Source organism: Maniola jurtina, chromosome 14, assembly GCF_905333055.1.
Source record: "Maniola jurtina chromosome 14, ilManJurt1.1, whole genome shotgun sequence".
NCBI classification, from domain to species: Eukaryota; Metazoa; Arthropoda; class Insecta; order Lepidoptera; family Nymphalidae; genus Maniola; species Maniola jurtina.
This window is the reverse complement of record NC_060042.1, coordinates 10,193,323-10,219,755: the sequence shown is the minus strand read 5'-3', so window position 1 is coordinate 10,219,755 and position 26,433 is coordinate 10,193,323. Positions and strand designations below refer to the sequence as shown.

Here is a 26,433-nt window from a genome sequence, read left to right as displayed (position 1 = left end):
TTGATCGAAAGTGTTTTTAGCTATAATCCAAGAAAATCGGTTCAGCCGTTTGAAAGTTATCAGCTCTTTTCTAGTTACTGTAACCTTCACTTGTCGCGGGTGTTATAATTTTTTTAAATTTACACTTGTTTTAGATAGAACTATATTTACAAGGCTAACTCGAGGTCCATGTAGATTACTTACCTACATGGACCTCAAGTTAGCCATATAAATATAGCTCTCAGGAATCTCTTCAGATTCGTTAACGCCTGACTCACTAAAAAGTTGTCGTTCCATGGTTTAGTGGAGCGTTTTCTCTCATCAGATACTTTCTTCTTATTAGAGTCATATTGTATGATACCGCATTTTGTAGATGAGAACTCTTTAGTAGTAAATTATATCAAACAAAGACAAAACCGCCCCTTTTTTTGCAAAAGGGTTTATTTTTGGAGCTTACACTGATCCGTTTTTAACAAGTCACAAAGTAGAAGTCACTTTTGTCAAACGGACCTTAGTGGGATATCGTCTGACCGGATTCTGAATCGGTATCCTAATTTCTCGACCGGATATTATCCGGATATGATCAGAAGGGATATTTGGGATTTTTAGGTCTCTATATATGACCCATATCAATAACGCTATTCATGTAAGTATCTGGATATTTTTCATGAAGACATTTTTTCTTTTTATTTACTTAGGCTGACAGAATATGATATTTTGTGGCCGATGTTACTTATTCGAGTATATTATATCAATAATCATACCAACTGTAACGTTACGTTATTTCTTTGGTGAATAAAGTTTAGAAACAAAACGTTTAAGGGTTTGAACCATTTGTCTTACAATAAGTTCCACTTAATTTGAGTGCGTTGAACATATTCTTAGTACATTTACTAAGATCGTGTTTGTTGAATTTGATTTAAACTACTATTCTAGTTAATATACATACACACATACTTATATAATAGAGTAGTTGGAATATAGAGAGGAAAACCGTGTCAGCAGGCAAGTTGATGGGGAAATTGTATTTGCAATTGTAGCTACAATAGAATCTATTATATCTTTCAGAGGTTGTTTTCAGGGGCTTACTATTTACCTACAGGTAGGGCAAAAAGGAAACTACTATCGGTACTTAGATTACTTGCACATACAAGTGTAAATTAAAAATTTATAACACGTGAAGGTTACAGTAACTAGAAAAGAGCTGATAACTTTCAAACTTACTTGATAACTTTCAGAGCCTCGATAGCTCAACGGTTGAGGAGCGGACTGAATTCCGAAAGGTCGGCGGTTCAAACCCCACCCGTTGCACTATTGTCGTACCCACTCCTGGCACAAGCTTTACGCTTAATTGGAGGGAAAAGGGGAGTATTAGTCATGATTAGCATAGCTAATATTCTTATTTAAAAAAAAAAAAAACGGCTGAACCGATTTTCTTGGATTATAGCTAAGAACACTCTCGATCAAGCCACCTTTCAAACAAAAAAAAACTTAAAATCGGTTCATTAGTTTAGGAGCTACGATGCCACAGACAGATACACAGATACACACGTCAAACTTATAACACCCCTCTTTTTGGGTCGGGGGTTAAAAACTAGTGGAAATATTAAATGAGCTCTAGGTATCCATATCAATATTAATATTATACTCGTAAATGTGTCTGTCTGTCTGCTTGTCACGATTTATCCGTAAAACCGATTTGACGTTTGGTACAGACATACTTAACTTGCATCCCGAGGCCGTATGTTAAAATTAATGATTTTCTATGGGATTAAAAAAAATCTAAGGACTCTCTTTGACTACATCATCAGTCATCACTACTTACCAACATACTCAAGCAAACAGAAATAGAAGAAATATTTTTTGATAACTAGCATATAAAAAACATTCGGAATGCCTTTCTACCAAAATAATTAGTATGTTGTCGATAAAAAAGCATCATAAGTAAAAGCCCTAATTACACAGGTTGTTAGAGATCTTTTATTTAGATTAAAATCTTCGTCGAGAGATTACACAGCATGTTCCTTTTGGGTAAATAATTGATTTTCCCATTATGGCGCAAACAATTCCGTGCCAAAGAGAATATTTTACGCTGGCTTGCCCAAATTGAGATAAAGTAGTGGTTTTGTGGGTACATTATAAATTCCTATTATGAATATATTTTATAATAACTCGTAATTTTAATGAGGACTGTCCTTTTGCTTTTAAATGTATTCAATCATCGTATTCGTTATCTCCAAGTCAGGGTACACCCTGATATGAAATAGATCCTGGAAGTAGCCAATCCGCGATGGACAATGGACACACCTAGTCCACCGTAGATTGGCCACTTGGCCAACGCTGTGGCAAACATCAAAGACCTTTGAGATTGTTATGGAGCACATTATAATAGTAGCCCTTGTAAATGTTATCAAGTTTTCTTTCACCTTTGGACAAACCAACAAGTCAACAAACCAATAAACTAAAAAACAAACACACTTTCGCATTTATGATAGGTATGGGTAGTCAAATATGTTATCAAAGTTCGTTGTCCCTTGTACATTATGGACTTCCGAAAAGTGATGCTTCCTTATATTCAATGTTAATTGTTGTCTTTCTTTTCGTTCCAGATAACCCCGCATATCGTAGTTTTACAAACTACGTAGGTTTAAATTATACTGCTCTAAAAAGTGGAAAGTGCTCGGAGTGATCAAGATTTTCATAGTTTTTCAGCTCTCCTAGTAGAGGTAAGTTGCCTAAAGGTCCCTGACGGACTTAATTCATATCCATACTAATATTACTCGTATAAATGCGAAAGTGTGTCTGTCTGTCTGTCTGCTACCTTTTCACGGCCCAACACGGTTCCCACGGGAATCTCAAAAACCCATCCGCTTAAACGATTTGTATGAAATTTGGTACCGAGGTAGCTTACGTCCCTGTAATTGATATATGCAACTTTTTATCCCGGAAAATCAAACATTTCCCACGGGATCTTTAAAAACCTAAACCCATGCGGACGAAGTCGCGGGCATCCTCTAGTTATAATATAATCCCGATAGTCTGTGTACTGGTTTTAAGTTTTGACAAACTTTACTATAATAGCCCTTGTAAGTTTAAGTGTGCTAGCTAAAACGAAAGTTTCACTTTAAAATGCTTTTAAAACTTCGTAAAAAAGTACTTCATTTTTCATAGAAAAAAATGTAGGAAAGTATGAAAATCTTCACAAACTTGTAACTATTAAAATTGGATCATGAAACTTGAAAGAATAGTCTACTGAAATTCTTAAACCAATTTTAGACTTGTATTTAAATTTTAAAATTAGAGTAAGGATGGGTCCACACCTAAGCTTTTTTCTAATCAGGATTCATATTGCGAGCCACGATGATCAGTAATTTGCAAGCATGATCGCCGATCTGTATGCTCAAACGCATTAAAGTGTCTACACGTATTAGATTTTAGATACCTACGCGTATTGTGATCACCGACACGATTGGATAGCCGGATGATCGGGCTTAAGAAAGATTGATTCCTGATTGAAATAGGCTATTGCTGCAATCTTCGGCCGAAGCTGAAGATTTAATAACCCTAACTTAACCCTTCAATTAAAGATTGGCTGAAGGTGAATAAAATAATGAGTTAATATTGACTGTTGTTTTAACGCTTCCCTTTTTACCGCACTTTACTTCTTCCATTGCGCTTTCGTAACAGTTCGTTTAATTTTCGGGGGTAGTGGCCGAAGCCGAAGGCTTGTTTGGACCTACTTACCTTAAGCGACGAATACGATGATACGTGATCGTTATGGTTGAGCGAGACCGCTGCAGCGCTGGTGCAAGCAAGATTTTTACATGCATTATCGCAAAAAATCTGAACAATCCTTTTACGGAAGAAATACAATTTCTATTTTTTAATAACATTTACTTTCTTTGCACAGCTAATGGCTCTCAGGCGTGCCAAAAAAAAATAACTATTATTTCTCTCTACAATTACACAAACATATTTTTATCCACCCTACTCAGCAATATTATCTCGATTGCGTGACAAGGTAAGGGCTTAGACACACACAAGGCATCCAACGCGGCGAGGTTCTTTGAAGTTGTAATACCAAGACTGTATGAAGACGTTCACACTGTGAAGAGCATTTTACAAGAAAAACGTCACTAACGTACCTAGGCAACAATTTGTCATATTTACAATATAATCCATACTTCTGTCTCTCTGTGAGTGTGTGTGTGTCTGTCTGCTTATCTACCTGTTCACGACCAATCTATTTAACCTATTTCGACGTTTTGCAACATAGATAGCTTGCATGCCGAATAAGGACATAGACTACTTTTTATCCCGAAAAGTTTAAAGATAGTTTGAAGAGTTTTTGTTTACGGAAACGAAATTTGGTACCTAGAAACGGAGATAAACTAATTTTAATTCCTGAAAATTAAAGAATTTCCACGGGAATTTTAAAAACTTAAATTCAAGCGAAGTCGCGGGTATTATCTAGTTGGTTATAATCTATTGCTGGTTCAATAGTATGAAATAATGGAACGAGAAGGTGTATTGTAAATGTAATCGCTACGGAAGCAAGAGATAAGGCTCGGCGATAGCTCCGACCTAGTTACACTGCCGACGACAATTGTGGAGCTTTCTTTAGATGAAAGGACCGCATCGAATGAGAAGCGACTGCAAGATTTCTCTTTTAAAATATGTTTAAAATGGTTTGACAGACTTTACAAGTGTAAATTAAAAATTGATAACACCCCTGACAAGTGAAGGTTACAGTAACTAGAAAAGAGCTGATAACTTTCAAACGGCTGAACCGATTTTCTTGGATTATAGCTAAGAACACTCTCGATCAAACCACCTTTCAAACAAAAAAAAAAAAATTAAATTAAAATCGGTTCATTAGTATAGGAGCTAAGATGCCACAGACATATGCCTACACAGATACACAGATACTGCATTACATTTTCGGGCGTTGTTGCCCCAGTTGTCGGGGGTGTTATAAATTTTTAATTTACACTTGTATCAACAAGACTTGGCTTCTGCTTGGATATACTATTTAGTGTACTCAGTGTTAATAGGTGCATATTATTTCCTGATTTTATTTGTTGAATGAAAAATACGAACGCCAAAGTAAAACATTGCGTGACTAACTAACTCGGAACTGGGCACGTAAATAAAAGAATACCTTCGTGTGATAGCCATACGATTTTCCTAAAATCAAAATTTTATACAGCCTACTTAACTGTTAAAATAATAGCACCTCTCTAAATATAAAATTTTATATTGGGGTACATTAACACGAGGGGTTTGTTAACATACAATTAAGTATATAGGGTTGGAATGAGGTTGGAATGGGGAGTTGTATTGTCAACTGTGTGATGGCGACAGAAGATAAGGCACAATGATAGCGCGACCTAGTTTTAAAATACTGATGACAATTATTATTATTGTAAGCCGATTGCATATTACATCATGACCTCAAATACCGCTATTTTCAGGTATTTAGGGGGTTACATATTATGGGATTTTCAAATATCCCACTCGAGTGAACCCGAGGGGGGGGGGGGGGGTCAGTTAGTATTTACGTAATCTATAATCTAATTAAAAATAATCCTGGAGGTCAGAAAACGTCAACCACTTTCTTTGAATTTGAGCCAAATTGTGATTTTTGTTAAAGATACCACAGCTCTATATTGTATTGTACTAATTTGCAGGAATGTGATAGCGTTATTCCCAATTTCAGGTCTTAAAATACGAAGTTTCGACGTGTGACTCAAGCGGCTCATGATGTGATGTGCGACCAGCATTGAATAAACTGAAAATGCCATATTTAAAGCGAGAAACCGAGAAACGGTTGTAAGAACTTTCTTGCAAAACTTCTCTCCAATTCGCTCCAAGTTCGAGTTTGTGCCTCAAAACTCGATGTTAATGCAAAACTTGCGTAACTAATGTTAAGCCTTGAGGCCCTCCTTTACTAACAAGAACAGTATATTAAGCTGAAAACCCACTATTTACGGGTTACTGTAACCATTGTAATCATTATCATCAAACCCATTAGCGGCTCACTACTGAGCACGGGGTCTCCTCTCAGAATGAAAAGGGGTTGGCCATTTCTTAGTAGGTATATTTGGATTTCTGTGGCCATACCTCCTCGCTGGCCAAGTGCGGATTGGTAGACTTCACACACCTTTGAAAATATTATGGAAAACATGGACATTTCTTATTTCTTTATGTATGCCTTACTAGTAAAGCATTATTCGCTACTTTTTGGTTTATTTATTTAAGCCACCATTTGTAATATTATTTATCCTGCACTAAAAATAATACGGCCACTGAAAATCAGCGTTGGGGCACCTGTACAGAAATCCTAATTGGTATCTCAAATATGCGCCATTCGAGGTTTGTGTCTGAGATGCCTAGAGCCTCAACACAAGCTAAGTGGCCTAACTATTTCAGGTATTGGTCGCATTAATAATATTTAAGACTAGCCGATGCCCGCGACTTCGCCCGCGTGGATTTAGGTTTTTCGTAATTCCGTGGGAACTCTTTGATTTTCCGGGATAAAAAGTAGCCTATGTGCTAATCCACGATATTATCTATCTCCATTCCAAATTTCAGTCAAATCCGTCTAGTAGTTTTTGCATGAAGGAGTAACAAACATACACACACATATACACAAACTTTCGCCTTTATAATATTAGTGTGACAACATTTTTAAATATTATTTTTGTAAATGTTAAGTTGATTTTTGAGCAGAAGCTACCTCAATGAAGGTTTTTCTTTTTTTCATTTTAAAACTCGCACATGAGTACCCGGCTCTACTTGAGAGCAACAAGTATATTACCCGTCTTCTATTTCCGGGAGAAAACTAGACTCAAGTGATATGAAATTGCGATTCCGGAGAACACTGTTATTATAGAGTTTCTATTTCCGCAAGAAAACTAAAGCTAAATGATACGACAATTCTAAATTCCAATATTTTTTATCCCTTTCCAATTTGGCTCTATTTCCTGATAGTCTATTAAAAAATGACCATAAGGTTGCCTTTACACCAGAGATTATGCGTAGCGAAGGATGTGTACGAAATACGATATCATAATATTATGTGTACGATATCAACCAATAGGATCGTCGGATTTTCATAGCATTGCTTTGCTTACCTTTGGTGGAAAAGAATTCGAAGCATACTCTGCTACTAAGTTAAAGGCAGAAAATTAGAGCCTACTAATATTATAGCGAAAGTTTGTAGGTATGTATGGATGGATGTTTGTTACGCTTTCACGCATAAACTACTGGACGGTTTTGGCTGTTGGAATGGAGGTTACATAGGTTACTTTTTGTCCGGGAAAATCAATGAGTCCCCACGGGATTTTTAAAAATCTATATTCACAGGAATGAAGTGGCGGGCATCAGCTAGTTCTGAATGACGCAAAAAATACCCTGGCATAGAAATCTACTTCAGAGACTATCTACTAATCTAAAACAGACCCTGGTCTTAATTACTGGTGTACAATACCGTGTATTTACTAACGAAATGCTAAGGAACAATTCACTCTTCCTTAAGTTTGTTAACGGTCGGTAAATTTTAAGCAGATGTTGTGTACAGGTAATGCTCCAAACAGTTGACTCCTCGTAAATCCTCGGAGTTACTAAGACTAGATGATGCCTGAGACTTCGTCCTCGTGGATTTGGATTTTTAAAGATTATTCTCTTTGATTTTCCAGGATAGAAAGTAGCCATGTCCGTCCCCGGGATGTGAGCTAACTTTGCACCGAAATTCATCAAAATCAGTTAACCAAAAGCTGGCAGACAGGCAGACAGACACACTTTCGCATTTATAATATTATTAGTGTATTAGTATTTATTAGTTATACTAGCTGATGCCCGCTACTTTGCCCGCGTGGATTTACCTTTTTCAAAATCCCGCGGGAACTCTTTGATTTTCCGGGATAAAAAGTAGCCTGTGTTAATCCAGGGTATAATCTATCTCCATTCCAAATTTCAGCCAAATCCGCACAGTAGTTTTTGCGTGATTTAGTAACAAACTCCAAACATCCAAAAATCCAAACATCCACACTTTCACATATTTTATAATATTAGTAGGATTAGGATTAGTATGGAAGTATGGATGTGAAAGCATAGAAGTAAAATTTTCTCAATGTACAGCGAGCGGTCATTTCTTTTACGGTTATTTATGCAAAAATGTGGAAATAAATTTACTAAGAAAAATGTTCTTGAATATTATGTAGTTTTCTTGAAACCAAGTGCATGCTTGTTGGTCCAACGATGGATTAAAAAGTGATGCTTGAGTATGTATGTTATTGCTTAAGAACTTCCGTCGCTTACCAGGGTACTACATTTATGAAAATACTTCATTTAGTTCAGTTTAGTGTTGCGATCGCTTTCAGTTTGAAAGATGAAAGAAATCTTTTACTCCCCTTTTCCCATCATCCCGCTTTTGAAAAAAATTCAAAAATATTGCCTGTAAGTATAACAGCTATACCAAATAGGCAGAATTTTAAAATCAGTTTAGTAAATCAAAAGATTAGCAAACAAACAGACAAATACTATCACAATTTTATCTCTAGGTACTCAGTGATCACAATGTTTACCTACTTTTTTAAATATTTTTAATGTAATGTAGATTTGATAACGAAACAAATATCCCTGAACTCAGAACCGTAGAAATTGTCAGTCCATCAATTTTATCCTGCCCAAAAAATCCCCGTAAGAACTTCGAAACTTATTATGAAGTCAGCAGATTATGCTACTTAATACCTTTCAAAAATATCGACAACTTGACGGCTTCTTTTTAACTTTTTCTTGACATTAGATAAATATTCCTTAGGCGAAACATTATTATGCAGTACGGCAAAGGGCACTCAGTTTGAAAAAAACAGCCATGTCCGAGTCAAACTCGCGCACCGAGGGTAGGTATCTGCTCGGGGTTTTCCAACATTTTGCACGATAAATCAAAACTGTTATGCGTAAAAATAAATAAAAATCTGTTTTAGAATGCACAGATAAAATCCTTTCATATGATATGCCACTTGGTATAGCTATCTTACTTTGAAAATTGAAACACATTTTCATTTTTTTTTTCGTGATCTGACCAAAAATTGACCTACCTGCCAAATTTCATGATTCTAGGTCAACGGGAACTACCCTATAGGTTTTCTTAACAGACACGACAGACAGAAGACAGACAGATAAAAAAGTGATAAGGGTTCCGTTTTTCAGTCGCAAGGTGAAATTGGCCACCGTGGCCGAATTTCAAATTCGAAATTCGGTCATAGAATATTATTATACCCAGTAATTTTATTATAATACAAGCTGATGCCCGCGACTTTGTATGTGTGGATTTAGGGTTTAAAAATCTTGCAGGAACTCTTTAATTTTGCAGGATAAGTTGCATATCTGCTAATCCAGGGTATAATCTATCTCCATTCCAGACAGCCAAATTAGCCCAGTAGTTTTTGCGTGAAAGAGTAACAAACATACACACATACATCCACGCACACGTGTGTAAGTGTGATAAGTGTGGTATTTAAAAACATACTTATAGTTTTCACGCGATATGTACTAAAGTACATTTTGCTTGCACGATACAGCATACAAAATTACCAGCCAAAGTTCCCACAGGAATAGCGCACCGCTTTAGCATGCCATTACTCTAAAAAAATATGCAAGCTAATATTTCTAAAAGCAGCTGAAGTAGCAATTCTAAATAGCTTTAAAAATAAAATGAAATTTTATAATAATGTACCTACTTACATAATAGCTTTCCGTACGTGCTTTAAAGCCTGAGGCAAACACAACGCGACGACGTGTTTTACGCAATCCTTAATTTTAATACAAGAATACAATGAACTGTATGAATCAATGTTAGCCAACTTAGTGCTTAGACTTATTAATAGATGTTCTTTATTTATTTAAATATTTATTTATTTATTTATTTAAACAACTTTATTGTTATAAAAATACAAAGACAGAATATATTATGAAACACTTAATTATATTATTGCATTTTTGATAATTCAGCGCTTGTAATTCAATTTTAGTGCCTTTAGTATAGCGTTTTACGGTCTAGTTAACCGTTGCTCTACGCTGTGTTCGAATGTTATTTTATTTATTTATTTAAGGTACGCTTTCTTCGTACGTACTTGTAAGTAGTTTTCTTGGCAAAGCTCCTTATAAACCGGGCTCGTATATTACTCCGTCGACAAATTAAAAAGGAATTCTTGAGTATGTTACCCCTTAACAATTTCCTACTTTTGTTAGAGTAGGTACTTGACTTGACTTTTTATGAAAAAGATTATCCCACCAAAAACATTTCATGTAAAAAGGTAGCCAAGACTCACAAGTTCATAATGTTTTCACTGTTAAAAAGTTATGAGATCTCTAGTAGAGCCAAGCCCCTAGCTGACCTTAGATTTGTGCTGGCCATGGGAGCTATCCCAAGCCCAAAGTATATAGCTTTTAAATGTTCTTGACTATATGACATTTATAACAATAAATAACAAATCACTCTACTTACAAGCTCTGATTCTACAAACCCTACATCTTGGTAAAAAAGGACGGCTTGGCCGTTTAATGTTCGTAAAACTAATACATGACATAACATATTTTAAGGCCATAAGGAATAGTTTGTTCGACAATTACTAATTTGTATTGTACTTCGTGATGGTCGCAGAAGCTATTCCGGGCTTAAATGTTAATTCAGATAAAAAATCCACGAACTGTAAACGGCCAAGCCGTACTTTTTTACCAAGATATAGGGTTTGTAGAATCAGAGCTTGTAAGTAGAGTGATTTGTTATTTATTGTTATAAATGTCATATAGTCAAGAACATTTAAAAGCTATATACTTTGGGCTTGGGATAGCTCCCATGGCCAGCACAAATCTAAGGTCAGCTAGGGGCTTGGCTCTACTAGAGATCTCATAACTTTTTAACAGTGAAAACATTATGAACTTGTGAGTCTTGGCTACCTTTTTACATGAAATGTTTTTGGTGGGATTTCATTTCTTTTTGGCAGGTGCCCTAGATTTTTTTTGGATCTATTTCTTGTAGGTACATCATTTACATGGCCCACTCTCTATCGTTACCTCTTTTTTTAAAAGCTTTTATTCAACTTGCAATGTACTCGTATGTAAATATGTTTGTTCGATTGGAATCTTGCAACTCAATTTTGAAGCAGATATACCAAACTTCAGTCTTTTAGGACTTCAGGAAACACAGATACTTGGTACGTTTGATAAATCTGCCACGGACATCTTATCTTGAAAACTTTAGTATTCGAGTAACAGATTTTACAGATATGCATCTCATATACAAGGGGATGAAGGGGGACCCGATTTCTTAATTTATCTGTTGTTCATAATTCTTGAAATTCCTGCTTAATGCCAAATTTCAGTCTTCTAGGACTTCAGAAAGTACCCTAGAATTTGTGACTAGAAGTTTTGACTGTCAATAAATCTGAAACTATAAAAGCTAGACAATTGATACTCAGTGCGTTTAATAAATCTGCCAAGGACATCTTATCCTGAAAATATCAGCATTCTAGCAACAGAATTTACAGATTTGCTTTTCCCATAAGAGGCGTAATGGGGGGGCAATTTCAAATTTCTTAATTTTCCTGTAGTTTGTATGCAATTTCTAGTCTACATACCAAATTTCAGTCTTCTAGCACTTCGGGAAGTACCCTAGAATTACAGACTAGAAGTGTTGACTGTCAATAAATCTGAAACTATAAAAGCTAGACAATTGATACTCAGTGCGTTTAATAAATCTGCCATGGACATCTTATCCTGAAAATATCAGCATTCTAGCGACAGAGTTTACAGATTTGCTTTTCCCATAAGAGGCGTAGAGGGGGGGCAATTTCCAATTTCTTAATTTTCCTGTAGTTTGTATGCAATTTCTAGTCTACATACCAAATTTCAGTCTTCTAGGACTTCGGGAAGTACCTTAGAGGTTTTGAGTAGAGGTTTTGATGATCATCAGTGAGGGACGAAATCGGCGTATTTTAGGTATCAATAAATCTGTAACTATAAAAGCTAGATATTTGATACTTGGTATATTTGGTAAATTTGCTGAGGACACCTTATATTGAAAATTTCAGCTTTCTAACGTCATCCAGACCGAAGTTATGACGGGTCGAAAATACGGCGAAACACTTCGAGAAAAAGGTACGTAGCGCCCCGGCCGCCGTTTGGCTCGTCTTGGCGGGGGCACTGCCGTGCCCCCTGATTAAATACGTTAGCAAGGAAAAAGTAGAAAAAGTGACGTAAAGATTTTTCTTTAATAAAAGTCGTTTCTCTGTTAAAAAAGTGCTTTGGTTTAGCAATAAGTGCTTCTTAAGAAAATTAAAGTAGTAAAAAAAATTGTTTACAGAGACTACAATTTAATTTAACAAAGATCGTTGTAACTAAGGAATTCACTTCCGAAATCAAATTCCGGAAACTCAACACTACAGATTATGGAATCCCAAAATACTGCTCTGAACGGAATAAACAAAGCACTAACATTCACTTTTGATTGATTGACATTACACGTGAGTGTAGGTTTGCATCTACTGACCTTTACTAATATTCTACGCTGGACTTTCGATTGCCGACCTATTTTCGAAGCACCACGATTTTCACCACTTTAAAGGTTATGTCAGGAGTGAGCGTCATGTGAGCATACTCGGATTTAAATGTTAATGATGAAACATCAATCAACATTGTGTCAAGACGAATACCATTTTTTGATTCCCGATACGCTGGGTGAGGCCTTATCAAGCTAAATACTGATAAGATACCGTAAAAAAACTGCTATTTAAAAAAAAAATCCTTTATTTTAAAGTTCACAATATATTGCAAATAAAACATCTAACTGACGTAGAGGTCAACGAACGTTCGGTAAATAGGTCACTCGAAGTCAATGCCACGAAGTGGGGAATTGACCCGAGTTTTACACGCTATATAATGCGGGTTTGAAAAATACTAAATCACTAAACGACAAGATAAAGTTACATCCTGTATAACCATTTCAGTGGTTTTGTGCAAACATAGGTATTATATGGAAAGGCAAAAACTATCCCAATCCTGCAAGTATTAGTACTTAAGCAGCATAACCAGAATTTCGTACGGAAACGCCATATAAACGCATGCAAAGGAGCGTGGCCTAGTGTTTAAAAGACGACACCATAGTCGGTGGAGCATTACGAATCGGTACAAAAAATAACTGCCGTTTTGCATGGCACACCATTTCCAGCGTGTGTAATATATCCATTTCAGCGTTTGCATCTCATACCGATCTCCAGAGCCACAGATATCTCTGGTTGAACCTATTTTCGGAACAGACAAACAGATTCAACCAAGATCAAAACAAGTTTAGGATCAGAATTTCGCTTCGGGCATCTTGCTAATATGCTTCCGGACACATATAAGTAGGTTTGTACATTACAAGATAAAGTTCAAAACTAAAACCTGATTACTCCGCATTATAAACGCTGAAATGTACTTATACATTAAAATAGTTTTTCTGTCGCTGGGTGTATTTTAATATTGTATTTACTATATTTATATATTTTATCAACGTGGAATTTTTTCCTCTTTAATTTAACTCAACACTCGATACGATAGTAAAAAAAACTCTTCTCAACTTTCCGTGACTTCGTCCGCGTGGATTTAAGTACCTGCGTATTAAAAAACTCGTAGGAAATCTTTGATTTTTCAGGATTAGAAGTAGAATGAGTTTTAAATTACTTTTTTTTTTTAAATATTACAATAAAACTAAAAAAAAAAAAAAATTATTGGTTTTTTCAGAACTACGTAAGAGTTTCGAAAGCTATTAAGCAAAGTTAATACATCGGGTTTAGTTTAATTACCTATCGAGCCTATCGCACCCTTATCCGTAATTTGATCGGGGGTGAGTGCTGACCATGACTCTTCTAAACGTTACGACTTGAGTACATAATAAGGTTTTATTTTCAGAAGGGCCAATTAGGGTTACATTTACCGAGTTCAATAAAGAAAGTTGTCAATTTAAAGCGTACGTTTATATACTAGAATAGCTACCTTGCACCAGAAAGCCCAGCGTTGGAAAATCCACACTAGATGGGTAGACGACATCAAACGAGTAGCAGAGAGCCGCTGGATTCAGGCGGCGCGGCGCAGGACCGTAGCGTGTAGAAGTCCCTACAAGAAACCTATGTCCAGCAGTGGACGTCTGTCTGTCGACAATAATGATGAATAATCCCAATATGAGTGTCAGTATCGTTACCATTAGAAGTTGAATCATTGTAAGTTATAAAGAACTAGATGCTGCCCGCGACTTCGTCGTGTGGATTACGGTTTGTTAAAAAATCTCGTGGGAACTCTTTGCTTTCACATAACGTGGGAACTCTTTGCTTTTTCGGGATAAAAAGTAGCCTATATCAATTTCCGGAACGCAAGCTACCTCTGCACCAAACATATAAATCGGTTATATGGATCTTGTATTTCTGGGGTAAAAAGTAGCCTATATTTCGTCCCAAGGATGTAGCTAAAACTGTGCCATCAAATCTGCATACACGCATGCATCAAAATCAGTTAAACTGTTGGGCCGTGAAAAGCTACAGAAGCAGACAGACAAACAGACAGACACTTTCGCATTTTTAATATTAGTATACATATGTTTATTTTTTAATAGGTAGAGAGATATTACAGTTATAAATACGCTAGACTCACTCAAATTTTTTTCATATAGGCATAGCTACGAGTCCAGCTACGAGTAGCTATTACAATTCCTCCAAAAATAGAGCACATTATTGTGCTATTCATTTTTTCATTAGTCTAAAGATATCTATTAATTCCAACATAACGTACCCGATGTAGGTAAGTCTTATATTATGGAGCACTCTTGTAAATATAAAATGGAATTTTTCATTCACATTTGCATTTTATATTCATTGAGTCGGATCGGCGATGTGTACGCTCAGGATTATAACCATTTTTGCTGTGACGTCAATGTTTTTAATGAGATCAACATTACAATCAACTTTTTTACATAGGTATCTGCGTTACTTTTAATAATGATATTTTTTAAATTTAATTTCACGTTGATAATGAAAAAAGAAAAAAACTGTAACTGTAACAAAATAGAAATCATCATAATAGCACAGAATCATTATTATCATCATCCCATAGCGAGCTCCCCAGGTCTCTCTACTACTACTATTGTCATTCAGTATGAGAAGAGTATGATGGCAATAGTCCACCACGCTGGGCAAGTGCGGATTGGCAGACTTCACAGACCTTTAAGAACATGGAGAACTCTCAAGCATACAGGTTTCTTCACGATGTTTTCCTTCGTCGTTAAATCAAGTGTTATATTATTAACACACTCGTGGGTATTTACGTTCGGTGTTTGCTTTAGCATTTCCTGACATGTTGTCTTCTACTTCTGTTGAGGAATCTAAATTTTTAATGGGTCTTACCAATGCCGCCGAATTTTTATACTGTACATTTTGAGTACAGAAATGTATTGCTAGTAAGCCTCTTTTGACTCGAGCGGGTCTCACGGGTAATTTCGTAGTACCTTTCCGTCAACATGTTGACCCATTCATTTATGACCTTACTAAGCTACTACACAGAATATTGGTAAAGGTTTAATAGACTTTTCTACATGCTGGTGGTCTCTTTTTTACTATCCCCTCATAAATACATTACTCTCAGTCCTCTATATTTCACAAGGTCTACAAAGACGCAGGGGTTTCTTATCGGAAACCCATTCAGAGTAATTTCTAGCCTATAATTCATCCGGCAACCCGGTATAAGTACCTGATGCCGGATGATATCCGGTCTATAAAATTATATTATTATATAAAAAAGTAGACGTATTGCCTATGCGTCTGATTGCGTGAAACATAATATGTACTACCTCAAAGTCATTTCGGCGTCAAGAAAGAGGAGTATGATACGACTAACAGTTCAAATTATTGTTTTAATATTAGGAAATGCAAAAATTATCGTAAAATAAATCAAGGCAAGGAGTGAATTAGACCAGTGGTTCCCAAAGTTGACTGGGCTACGACTCATCTGATTTAAGTTTACACACTCGGGACCCACCTCTAGGAAATTTAAGCGTTAGCAATATTAATAAAGGACTTTTGAAATAACAAACTGTTTTAATACAATCTTTTATTACTTAATTATATAAATTTAATGGGAAGGAATTGTTTGAAATGAAATTGTTTCCTATGTTTCGCCATTACAGTTTTGACATCAACTTCAACTTTAGTTACTTTTAATCGCAGTGAGTTTGATAAGTCCAATTTATTTCGGTATTTAGTTTTAATTCGGACGGTTGGTACTATAGGCAGGGCCCACTCAATATTCGCTCGCGACCCACCAGTGGGTCGCGACCCATAGTTTGGGAAACCCTGAATTAGACACCTTCTAGGCGGCAAGCGGGTTCCAATCTAGACCTCTTCATTGCCTATCTTGCAATAAAAAAGCTAAAGACCAAGGGATTACAAATCACGCGTAAGTGGTCTGTTATTGAATTATAAGTATGCTCTATGAGCGAGAACAGATTTCTTACTCCATATGATATGAACGTAAAATGTCTAGGTTGAAAAGTCATGAATCTGGTATTCTGCCCAGTCCATCGTTTGTAGCCAGATTTTTATGCACTTTTCCTCAGAACCAAAATAATATAATTTATGCACTAAATGGCAGAGGATGTTTATAAAACTCTTGTTTACAAGATCGACTTGCAAATTGCTGAAACTTTTTATCGTTCGGCACGTGACGTTATCAATGAGATAAACATGTTTTTGATTACCTTCCTAGCGCAGCGATGGTATGTACATGGTAGGTCTAGATTTTGATTCTTGCTGGGTGTAATTTCGAGAATTATATTAATAACTAGCTGATGCCCGCAGCTTCGCCCGCGTGGATTTAGGGTCTGAAATCCCGTGGGAAAGTTGTCACAAAGTTCCTCTATCGATTAAAAAAAAAATTACGCAAATCGGTTCAGAAATCTCGGAGATTTCGGTGTACATAGGAAGAAAAACACAACTCCCTTTTTGAAAGTCGGTTAAAAAAGTAGCCTATTTTACTCCCTGATCAATCCTCTACTTGTCTGTGAAAACCCCGTCAAAATCGGTCCAGCCGTTCCGAAGATTAGCCTTTTCAAACAGACAGACAGACAGACAGACAGACAGACAGACAGACAGACAGACAAAAATTTTAAAAACGTGTGATTCAGTGTTGGTATCGTTCAAATAACCATTTGAGCTTAATATGAGGTAGTTATTTCGAAATTACAGACAGACACTCCAATTTTATTTATTAGTATAGATATCTAAATTGGATCTGCTGACGGTGGGTCGCTTTGGTCATAGTTATTTACCACCCTAAAGATGTGCCGTCTAGCGATGTAGCATTCTGGGACTGATTAGGGGAATACCCTTCCAGGGTAATCTCCCTAGTTTATTTGATCTTGGACTAATATCAATACTGCTGATGATAATAATCAATCAATCAGCCTGTTTACGTCTACTGTTGGATATAGACTTTCACAAGAGCGCGCCATCACACTTGTTCCTCCACCTTCCTTATCCACCCACTTCCCGCAATCTTCTTAAGGTCGTCAGTCCAGCGGATTGGGGGCCGTCCCACACTGATCTTGCTGATAGTCTCTACTCTAGAATACGTCTGCCTCAGTAGTCATCAGTTCTGCGACAGACAAGGCCTGCCCACTGCCTCTTCAGCTTGCTAATTCGTTGAGCTATGACGTCGGTTACTTTCTTTCTCGTATGGATTTCCTCGTTACAGATTTTTTCACTCAGAGAGACACCCCACTATAGCCCGCTACATATCACGGCGACTTTGCAGTTGTGGACAAGGCCAACTGTCAGTGTCCACGTTTCAGCCCCATGCGTCCCCCCCTCTCTCGTCTGGCTTTACAAAGATTAGCCAATGTCAAGTTTGTAGTTATTTGTAACGAGTTAGTTAAACTATACAAGTATGGACCCCGTCTGTGCCGGCTCTCGCCGACATACGCACGGCACCCCCTTAAAGCGCTTTCCAGTCAGTTTCAACAAAAAAAACACTCCAAAAAGGCAGAGCACGCCGCCCGCTAACACCGACACAGACGAAATCCGCCCCATGCGTCATCATTGGGTATCGATGGATTGAAGACTTGACGAAATTTTCCAAATGCTGCCCAGCCCAGCAGCTGTGTATTCTTCGGTCAGCTTCTTTCTCGAAGTTGTTTCTCCCAAGTTGTATTACATGACCCAGGTAAAGGCAGGGGCGAGCTTTGAACATTGATAAAGATAAAAATGCAAAAATCTGAGATCAGATATCTCAAGGTTGTGAAATTGAATATATGTCATGGCAGCATTCCAGCTATGTCGTATCCTTGGACGAGGCGAAATACAATGGGTTACTGGGTTAATAAACAAATTAACGAAGAAAACATACCTAATGCCAATTTTGCGCTTGTTTTAAACTAGTTGACCCGCCCCTGCTCTGTTCACGAGGAATTTCTGAAAAATCCTTTCTTAAGTCGGACTTTGTAGAGATCCTACATCCTACAAGTTTCTAAAAGTTTAATATTTTGCTCAAACCTAAGGCTCCTTTTGTACACAAATTAACATATTATATTGTATTCCGAGATATTACTAGCTGATGTTTTGGTGGTTGTTTGCATGAATTAAGGTTTTTTGGTTAGAAAGAAGTCCATGGCATTATCCAGCTCTTTAACTATAATATCTATGCAAAAATCAAGTAAATCCATTGTTTCGTAGCAAAGTTATTGAAGGACAAACCATCTGAAAGATAGGAAGTTATTTTTTTGGCCAGAATATCTCACTTTTTTTTATCGTGAATGCGCTGGGAGAGGTTTCACACGAACTGAAGGTTATTGTTATGTCTCAAGCCAAGGCGAAATGCATAACCGTGTTCCAAATTCGTGACCGAACACTTTCAAGCTTATTTAGTAAAAATATTGACAGTAACTTATGGTGAAGATATTGCCAAAAATCCAATACATAAAACCCCTTATCTAAAGTGTTATAAATCCACACATAAAAACTCTACTATTTGTATATATGTATAAACATCACAAATTTGTATATAGGTATAAACATCACAAATTTTTATTGCAAAAACAGCGAACCAACTATCATGGGACATTCGCAGTTTGAATGTATAAAATCCATTTATGATGAAAAGAATTCCATCATACCTACATTACCCTCCCGTAGTTGGGTAAAAAGAACTAATACCATAAAGGCTAGCCATACATACATATCTATGCATACAAACCTACTTAGAATAGTAATAATGTCTTTCCGATCGATTTTCAGCCACGACGGCCAATCTCCACAGAGATCGATCGAAACACGGAAATCCTACACGATCGGAGAGAGATCAGGCGCAGGACCGGTGGCTTTAAGTACTCTCCGAAGCACGGGAATGACACGCCACTGACCTGACCCTTTTCTAAATAGAAAACCCCTATACCTGAATTTTATACCTACACTAGCTGAAGCCCGCAGCTTCGCCCGCGTGGATTGGTCAGATCCCCTGCAGCATCAGGATTGAGGAGTTGGACTCCAAATTTTTTATGAAACAATGTCGCAAAGTTCCTCTATCGATTAAAAAAGAAATGACGCAAATCGGTCCAGAAATCTCGGAGATTTCGGTGTACATAGGTAGAAAAACACAACTCCCTTTTTGAAAGTCGGTTAAAAAAGTAGCCTATGTTACTCCCTGGTCAATTCTCTACTTGTCTGTGAAAATCCCGTCAAAATCGGTTCAGCCGTTCCCAAGATTAGCCTTTTCAAACAGACAGACAGACAGACAGACAGACAGACAGACAGACAAAAATTTTAAAAACGTGTGATTCGGTTATAGTATCGTTCAAATAACCATATGACCTTAATATGCGGTAGTTATTTCGAAATTACAGACAGACACACCAATTTTATTTATTAGTATAGATATCGACCCGAGAATCGAACCCAGAACCGTCGTCCGCAGTCGAACATGATAACCACTAACCCAACGAGGCAATTGGAATGCTTTGTATATTATGTTACGAATGGTATTCAGAGGCGTAGCGTAGCTTATAAAAGATGGAGCAGGTTTTTCGTAGCAAATGTATTTTCCGAACTCTCTGGCGGATTCACAAGTAAATTCTGATAGTAGATCTGTATAAAGCAAGAAATTTAGTGGGATGAATGCTTGGTTCTATTTATACGCTGGTAGTAGTATATTTTATCATACTTTACCTATACTTGATGAATATAATCTATCAAATTTTTGTGAATACGTGATTTCTGTATCACTATTCATTCCTCATCAACAAATGCCAGTCTTTTGCGTTAAAATGCTAGTATTTTTCAGTCTGAAACTTTGCTTGGGTAAAACTTTTTGAATTATTACGAACTGAATTAATGATATTACGTACCTACCTTCCACAGATATAATATAACGTTCATATTAGGTGGCGCATAAAATGCGTGCTCGCTGATGAATACGACAGTAGATACAGAGTTCAGGAAAGTAGGAGATAGTGCTCTACAAATGTGACCCAAATGCAGTCGTTTTAAATCTTCACTTTAACTTCATATTTATGTACATATAAAGTACTTATCTAATTATTTTTAGAAATATCAACTTACTAGTACCACTATATCGCATAAACGTTATAATCTATTAATAATAATTATCAACCAATCGAACAACAGAGCAGCAGAGCGACTGCGACTACATAATACTGTGTGCAGGCGCATGTCTTCATTATTATGAAATGTATCGCATCACAATCAAAAGCAGAACAAAACGTGCGAAAATAACGCAATTGCAGCGTTGTTGCCGCGCCTTTATAACGGCTGCAAATACGCGTAGTTTCCCTACTATGTATACCTAACGGCATAACGCATACTTGAATAGGTTCTTGCAGTAGTGGAGCGAAGGGAGAGGTGTTGAGTGAGAGGTGACGCTAGAGCTCAGTGATTCTTCAATTTTTCCTACCGCAGGAGCCTACTCAGTTATGCGCTACACCTTTAACGTCTACTCAGTTACAGGTGATTAAGATGCGCTTTTAGTGCCAATTTATCGAGTTTAACCCTGGCATTATAACTCTTAACTCCAAATTCTATTAAGATGAAGTAGGCGCCTAAATACACGAGCGGGCTGTTTGATCACCCCAAGTCAACGCTCACCGCTTCCCTTCAAGATGAACGACAGTTTAATCGGCTCTCTGACGATTTCCCGAAATGATTCCGTTCATTGTTAGAATAATTAATTAAATTTTGTATAAACTTGTCAGGTTTCTACAAAGGGATCAAATTCAGTACAAAACTTCAAGACGAGAAAAATTTCTTTATCTTTTTTGTTTTGAGCAAGTTTTTTAGAGAATTTGCGTCTCTGTGAACCAGTGGTGTTTTTTTATGTTTAATTTTTAAAAGACTGTATTAGCGCGGTTACAGTCTTGCAGCCAAAATGTAAATAAATTAAATACAGTCACAAGTGGGTTTTTTTTGAATAGGTGCATGCCCCTTTTTTATTTTTATTTTTTATTCAGTAGAGTGTTCAGTTCAGCCGGTAGGGTGCTAACTAGCATAAATGCCTTACACATAAGTACAGCTGGAACCCAGAATCGGGTGGCGGGCGAATTGGAATTTGGAATTTCGGAATAGGATATTCTTCCTAATTGTATCTACTTACTGTCCGTAATAGTACTAGGTGTTGTACTAAATTATGTTAAAATTCATATTTCCCAATCTGAAAACGTTTATTTCCACAACAAATAAAGCTAGGTCAGTGATAAAATGTTTCATAATAAAATTAGCCAACGAAAACTCCGAATAATATAATTTGTAAATTCACTTTGGATATTTAGGGGAGGGCAATAACGCAGAATTTATTGTATCATTCCGTAACAACTTGTTCGCTTCCACAAATCTGAATCTGCTTTAACCGTTTTAGCACCGATTATGATGTTCTTGGAATATCCAATGCATGCGGCAATGTTTCTTTAATAAATCTTTTTTTTCATTTCTGTATACTACATCCAGAACAATTTACTTGATATTAACATGAAAGAAAACTAATTTATAAAATATAAAATAAATAGCAGAGGGTAGAGTTGTATAATATAATCGGCGGCAATGTATAAAGCACAGTGTCGTCTTAAAATGAGTAAGGCTTAGGTCATAGACCACCTGGCCTATTGCAGATTGGTAGACTTCACACACCTTAGCGGACATTATGGAGAACTCTCAGGCAAGCAGATTCCCTCACCATGTTTTTCCTTCACCGATAAAGCAAATGATAACATGACATATTATATAACTCCGAAAAATTAGAGTTATTCCCGGGACCAACCCCTGACCCGCCAAAAAAGGAGACCTAGAGAGTAAATTATTTTGACGATTCAAAAGCACTTGTAAAAAGTTTAATTGAACATTTTGAATTTGAATATTTTGAATTTGAATTAGACCGAAGTTACTAGGCTCACACTGATTCACATAGAACCGTGAGTCGATGCATTGGAAATCATAGGTAGGTACTTACAGACTTTTGTTTCTATTTTGTACAGATCTGACTAAATATAACTAAACTTGTGTTGGTTCCGAAAATAATCCTCACCTATCGAGAGAGCTCTAGAGATTGGAATGAGATTCGCAATATTCCTGCGTGTAATGTCAGTCAATCAAAATTGACTGGTATCCATTTCTATTTCGGCATCCATTATTTCTGTAAATCATTTATGCGGAATGTCTGTTTTCGTCATATTATTCTGATAATAATACACGAGTACTCACAAAAATAGCTCTTATAATAATAATCTAATCGAGTTTGTTTTACCTATATTTTTTACTCGATTGTGAGAAACCTAAGAGACTTGACCTGACTAACACTGGAATTCATAGTCAAGATAGGGGCTCCTTTAGAGGCCGATTCAAACGGCATGTGTCATATTCAACCTTTATGCAATGCATTTTAGGTTTGCACATGCAATCTATGTTGTGTATGACAAATTCCGTGCGAATTGTCTTTTAAAGAAGCCCCTATCTTAACTATGAATTCTGGTGTAAATGACTAACAACCTACTCGTAAAACGTTGGGATTAGTAAAATTCCAGTTAAGTAGGTTTCTTTTATAATAAAGAAAAGTGCCTTGAAAATTCTACCTCTAAGGGGGTTAAATCGGGGTTAAAAGTTTGTATGAAAATTAAAAATCCGTCAAAAGTCCAAAAGCATCGTTGACCCAAGTTGGTAACTAGATGTGTGACCAAATTGAGAAGTCTGGCCGTCTGCCACGTATACATAGCATATTATCGTAAACCACGCGGTTATTATCACTAACATCTGTCATTATCACAATATCATAATTTTTTGAGTTGAGTTGATATTAAACCTGTCAACTAGAGAACTGAAAATTTCCCCATTACATAATTGTACCCATATAGAATCTACCATTGGCATAGACAGTTGTTACATCATTAGTAACTAATACCACCACACCATCTATTTCTGCTAGAACATTTATTAGGAGAGGAAGTAATTTAGTCTTAACTGTCAGCTTGATGCTAAACAACTAACAAGGTATGTGCTGGACTGTCTTATGTGGAGAATTAATGGTGTGAGTCGTCTTTGAGATACTACAGTATGTAAGGTTATCGCACTGTTTGGATAATGGATGACCTTGTTGTGGTAATAGCTAAAGGCTACGTACCTTCATCTTAAGTGCTACATTTTAAGCCTTAATCCTAAGTGTGTGTTACGAAATTATTCATATACTAATTTTAGTTAAGTATATATTCCAAATTAATTTTTTCTCCCAAACATCATTTTTATTTCATCAGCCATTACATTTACAATGTATTGTTAAATCGAAGTTATCATTTAGTTATTGATGAATTTATTAAATGTATTATAGAAGCAGGCGTTATTTTGCGAAAGTCCATGATATATAAGGAACCAAAAGCTTAATTTGCTATAATCCGCCAAACCAACGAAATCTGTATGGTACGCAGCACCACACAAATTCCAACAGCAATCGGCGCGCGTTTCGCCCCGACACCGGAGCATCCTCAGGAGTTAATTAAGTAAACTGTTACTAAGATCATTGGTAAAAAGTTTGTCCAACTTCATTGATGGGCACTCTCCAGCAGTCAATAAAATTTTATTGGACGAAATTTTAATAAAACACGAACTTTATTCCATGAATATTTCAGTTATAATTTTAAGACCCGTAAGCCGAGGAAAATTCTAACTGCAAGGGGTACTGAAGAGTAAAATAATCGTTGCAATTTTAAATTGTAGTAGACAAGTTGTTGAGTAGTTAAAACTGTGGAAAATCTTCAACTTTTTTCCCGACTACCAGCAAATTCAAAAGGGAGGGTTTTGATTTTAGCATTCTATGTAGGTATGTATGAATGTTTGAATTTATGTATGTTCCACCGTAGCGCCTAAACTACTGAGTTGATTTTGATGATTGAGATGTCAATTGATTCTCTATTATGGTCCGGGTGATATAAGCTAGATTTTATAGTAGCTATATTTATGAACAAATTGAATTAAATTATGAAAAAAACCAGTCAAGTGCAAGTCAGACTTGCACACGAAGGGTTCCGTATCCAAGGCATACCTAACTTTTATATAGAACATCTAGCTATTGTGATTTAATAAATTACATTTGCCGTGGTTTTTTTTTTGTGTGATATAACCACAAAGCGGTTATCGGATTTTTTATTTTTTCCTTTACTTGTGCTATAAAAACATACCTACCTGCTTTTCATGATTCTAGGTCAACGGGAAGTACCCCATAGGTTTTCCATGTCAAATTAAAGAGGAGAAAATACTGAGTTACATGCATACCTAGTGACAGAAAAACAATTTTTATATTTCAGCGTTTATTAGGAGTAATTTGAACTTCATCTTGCAACTGCTTTTAAATTGTCTAGTTAAATTATTTTAAGTATAATAAAAATACATAGAACCAGACCAGAAAGTAATTAAAAATGGTTTCATACGTTCTGTAGAAAATTGTAGTAGGTATTGTAGAAACCTGTGTGCTAGGTACAATAAAACAGACGCAATGTTTTTGTGTCATTCTCTGGTATTTTTCAAGGCTCTATGCACATGTTATGTTTTTATTTTAAAAATACATTTTATAAGCATTAAATTTACTGATACAAAAGCGCATATTCTTCTGAAAAAATATTTTCTCTTAAATTCTCCAGTCACCATTGCTTCATTAGGCTCTTTTCCATGTTCACCGTTATCTTTGTCTTTCTTCTTTTGCTTCTAATGTTCTTTTAATATTTTTTTTCAATTAGTTTCATCACGATACCAAAAAACTAAGAAGTCAGCATTTTTGAATTATTCTTTCAAAATATATCTTTTTTTATAGGTTCAGAAATACAGAATTTAATTAAAGTTATATCAAAATACAACAAGACAGAAATGTTCAGCGAAATTGCTCAAAGCTCATAAACATAATAAACATAATCTCATAAACTCATTAAAATGTTTTCTATGTTTTGTGATTATTCTCACAGTAATATTTTTCAGCTCTGTAATTAACTGTTTTTCAAGTCTTCATGTTATAGCAGGGTGTTACGTTTGCTTTGAGGACATATTAGTGTAAATAATTTTTCATGTTATTTTTAATACCACTGTAGCACCTAATGACAAAATAATTGGCTATTCACGTTGTTACTGCTATGCTATCGAGTGAAATAGTTTGATTTAGTAAGTATTTTAAATAAATTCAAATAATGTCTGGACTCGACGCCATAGACTTGATTCACCTAGGTGAATATATATATACTTATTAAGTAGTATATTACAATAACCTTTAATATTTGAGAATAATTAACTGAGAGTTCTAATAAAATCAAAAGACCATTTTGTGCGAGTGAAAAAAAAATATATTCATACCTATTCTACTCAATGAGTTCTAAACAAAAATAACCCACATGCTAGGATAAGACAAAAAATCCAGCTTTTTTATGTATGGCAGAACCCTAAAAAATAATTTAATTGAATACTTATCTAATTCACTATTCGGGTATGGATTAATGTTCTAAATTCACCAAATACTAAACAGATTGGTAACTCATTTCGTTTACGAGCTATAGACCTGTGACACGCAGACAGACAGGCAGACAGCAGAGCGAACAGAGAGAATAGGGCTCCGTTTATACCGTTTGGGTACGGTACGGAACCCTAAAAATGAAAAATACGACTAAGTACGTTTGATCATGTAATTTCATCCCTACACCCGAAGGTGGATTTATAGCAAACTAGCTGATACCCGCGACTTCGTCCGCGTGGATTTAGGTTTTTTGAAATTCCGTGGGAACTCTTTGATTGTCCGGGATAAAAAGTAGCCTATGTGCTAATCCAGGGTATAATCTATCTCCATTCTAAATTTCAGCCCAATCCGTCCAGTAGTTCAGTAGTTTTTGCGTGAAGGAGT

The 26,433-nt window shown here is 36.1% G+C and overlaps 1 protein-coding gene across 2 annotated transcripts in view; it reads left to right on the top strand.

Annotated features, from left to right (window-relative positions):
• The window catches only part of LOC123872202 (voltage-dependent T-type calcium channel subunit alpha-1G-like), a 176,556-nt gene that overhangs the window by 17,516 nt on the left and 132,607 nt on the right, over window positions 1-26,433 (top strand). For both annotated transcript variants that reach the window (XM_045916386.1, XM_045916383.1), the window contains exon 2: window positions 2,589-2,705. The gene's annotated coding sequence lies outside the window, so the exon portion shown is untranslated. The remainder of the gene's footprint in view (window positions 1-2,588; window positions 2,706-26,433) is intronic.